Below are 3,663 nucleotides of genomic sequence, written 5' to 3' on the forward strand. Positions count from 1 at the left end.
TCACTTTGGTGAAAGCAATAGTCTCAAGCTTCCGGATTGATTTCTTTTTTGTAAGGAAATCTTTCATATACTTTGCAGAGGCCGGAACATGATTGATCAATTCCGTGAATGGAATCGAGACTTCTAAATTCTTCACAATCTCCATGAATTTTCCAAGTTGGTCATCAAACTTAGGATTAGCTTGACGACTCGGGAATGGAAGTCTAATCACAATAGGATCCTTCTCTTTGGCCTTCTCTTCATTCTTCTTCGAAACTTCTTGAATGGTGGGTTCTTCTTCCCTAGAGTTTTGCACAACCCTTTCCTTGTCACTAGTCTCTACAATGTCATCCTCAACTTACTTCTTTGGCCCTTCATAGCTTGTACCACTCCTCTAGTGGATGGCACTCATCGATTCATGTCTTGGGGGATTACTTTGAGGTGGTAATTTCCCCTTTTGTCTTTGAGAGCTAGAAGATGCTAACTGAGTCATTTGGGTTTCCAACATTTTTGTGTGGGCTAGGATGTTGTTGATGGTGATGTCTTTTGCTTGGCTATCTTTTTGCATTTGAGTGAAAAATTGTTGTTGGTTCTTTTGCATTTGGAGGACCGCTTTTTGAACATCAAAACCTTGGTAATTGGATTGGTTGTATGGAGTTTGATTTGGTAACCTTGGTTTTGGTTGTAAAAGGGTCTTTGATTTTGGTTTCTCATTGGAGGTGGGGTGTATGTTGTTTGAGGGTTTTGAACATTTTGGCTTTTGTATGAGAGATTTGGACGGAATTTGGTGTTTTCATTGTAATAGTTGGAATAAGGGGTACCACTCTTGTATGCTTGAAAAGCATTCACTTGTTCACCTACATTCACTTTGGTCATGTCCCAAAGTTCCACAATTCTCACATATTCCACTTGGAATTGATGAAGATGCCACCATGGCATTAACATGTTGCTTAGGTGATTTGGAGGCTTCTTCAAGCTTAGCCATAGCCTTCTCAAACTTCAAGTTGATGGTATCAATATGAGCACTTAGTTGAGCACCCAATTGAGTAATAGAGTCCACTTCATGCTTTCCACTTCTAGTAGCCTTCCGAGGTCTACTATATTGTGAGTTATGGACCGCCATTTCCTCAATCTTGTTCCAAATTTTATTATCGTCAACTTCGGTGAACATACCATTTGATCCCATGTTGAGAATGTTTCGGGAGTCTTCATAAAGACCATTCCAAAATATTTGTACCAAGAACCACTCGCTAAGTCCATGATGAGGACGTGAGCGACAAGTTCCTTTGAATCGCTCCCAAGCTTCATACAAAGATTCTTCGTCCCCTTGTTTGAATCCCGTGATCTGGGCTCTTAGCATGTTAGTCTTTTCCGGAGGGTAGAACTTTTTGTAGAAAGCAAGAGCCAATTTCTTCCAAGAGTCAATGCCAAGAGTAGCTTTATCAAGGCTCTTTAACCATTGTTTCGCGGTACCAATCAAAGAAAAAGGAAATAAGACCCATCGAATTTGGTCTTGAGTCACTCCGGTTTGTGAAATCGCATCACAATAGTCACAAAAAGTCTCCATGTGAGAATGAGAGTCTTCACTAGGCATCCCCCCAAATTGGCTTCTTTCGACAAATTGGATAAATGCGGATTTTGCAATAAAATTACCGGTCAAGTGTTGTGGTGTGGGAGTACCATTGGGTAGGTTCTCCTCGGTTGGTACAAAATGTGATGAAAACTTAGGCATTGTGGGTTGATTTTGTGGTTCATTTTATGTTGGGTACTCCTCTCCTTCTCTTGCAAAAGGGTTGATGAACTCAATAGTATTTGGATAAATATCTATAACCTCACCAATACCTCTCAAAGTGTTTCTAGCAAGTGTTCTATTGGTTGTCAAAGTTCTTTCAATTTCGTGATCAATGGGTAACAAGTTACCTTGTGATCTTCTAGACATGCAAGATATCAAACAACTCGAAAATAATTAGAACAAACCTTGAGGAGTTTTACTTCCTCAAGGTAAATAAAGACACAACTAAGAACAATCAAAGAAAATCAAATCAAGTTAACACCGTCCCCGACAACGGCGTCATTTTGATGGTGAGATTGTCGTCGGGGCTCTCAATCAAACACATTTATATTTCTCAACAAACAACTAGTTAGTGGTTAAGTCGAGGTCGATCCACGGGACGGGGGGTACTCAAATTGTTCAATCTAATTATGGTTGTGCTTGGGGTTATCACAATTGTAATGGGCTAAAGATTCTAATCTAATAGAAGCAATGGAAAGTAAAACAAGCAATTAAAGGAAGGATGTAAACAATTGATTAAAAGCACTAGGGTGTCATGGGTTCATAGGAGATTCATGGGATTTGATCATACAAACATGTTTTCAACTAGATGCAAACAATTTATTGTTGTGATGGGATCGAGTTAGTGTATATATTACAATCCCTAGGAAGGTTTGGGTCCCGGAGCCGAATTGATTAGATTTTACAACACCTACAAGTCGACTTAATCCTCCCTATCCAACTATATGCATGGTCTAATGAGACACGAGTTGGTTTATGTCTTACAAGTCTCATTGAAAAGATAAGTGATGGGTAAAAAATGCAAGGATTCATAGGCTCGCATTTCATCAAACATAACATGTGCATAAGTTGAAATCACAACAAGCAAGCAAATTATTATGAAAGTATATTAGATTAAGCATGAATCAATCCCCATGTTGGTTTCCCCTAATTCCCCATTAACCCTAGTTAAGATGACTACTCACTCATTATCAAGTTTAACATGCTAACAAGGTTGTCAATTATACTAGCAAGACAAAACATGATGAATAAATGAAGATTATTAACAATAATTAAAAAGGGATTAAGAGAATTATACCTAATGATGATTCCAAAATAATAAGCAAAGAATAATAGAAGTACTTGATGAATGATGGAAGGTTGTCAATCCTCCAAATAAACCCCAAATAATCTTCAATTACCCAAAATAAATGATGAACAATAGAGAAATTAAGGAAATGAGATTTGTATTAATGCTTAATTAAGAGTTGATTACAAGATTAATATGAGATTAGAGTAACATAAAAAGATCATTAAGATTGCATACCATTCTAATTATTACAATGGGGTATTTATACTAAGGATTAGGTACATAAATTAGGGTTACTAAGGGCTTAAATGACGATTAAGACCCTTAAAAAAAGTTGAGGAAGTGCTCCTCTCGAAAAAGATGCTCATCTCCGCTTCGCTAGTCTTCATAGAATATGCTCATCCCGAGCGGACTGAAGAAGAGACGGCTTGAACTGGAAAGGAATCCGAGCGGCTTGAGGTAGGCGACGCTCGGATTGGGTGTGACACCCCGCGATAACGTGGAAAATATAACTAACAAAATGCGGAATTTTAGGGAATTTTTGAAACTTTTAAAATTTAGAGCGCGGGTTCACCAAAATCTAAAACATAAATAAAGAGTGCGGAAATAAAGATTTTAAATTATACAACGTGATAGTCGAGGTGAGGGAAAATATATCCCTCGAATGACAATACAATAAAAGGTAGGTCTAAACAATCCTAATAAACCAACTACTAGGCCGAAGTGATCGCTAGCTCACACATGTCTTCACCCCATGAATGCATCACTAATACCTGTCATTCATGTAAACATGAACGCCACAGTCAGTGGGGAGTAACTCAAG

The 3,663-nt window shown here is 38.1% G+C and overlaps 1 non-coding gene across 1 annotated transcript; it reads left to right on the forward strand.

Moving 5' to 3' along the window:
* Window positions 1-1,232: 1,232 nt before the first annotated feature.
* LOC141615660 (small nucleolar RNA R71) lies at window positions 1,233-1,339 on the forward strand. The gene has a single exon (XR_012530069.1). It is a non-coding gene; the product is annotated as a small nucleolar RNA R71 (small nucleolar RNA).
* Window positions 1,340-3,663: the final 2,324 nt, after the last annotated feature.

The sequence above is a fragment of the Silene latifolia genome, chromosome 11 (genome assembly GCF_048544455.1).
Source record: "Silene latifolia isolate original U9 population chromosome 11, ASM4854445v1, whole genome shotgun sequence".
NCBI classification, from domain to species: Eukaryota; Viridiplantae; Streptophyta; class Magnoliopsida; order Caryophyllales; family Caryophyllaceae; genus Silene; species Silene latifolia.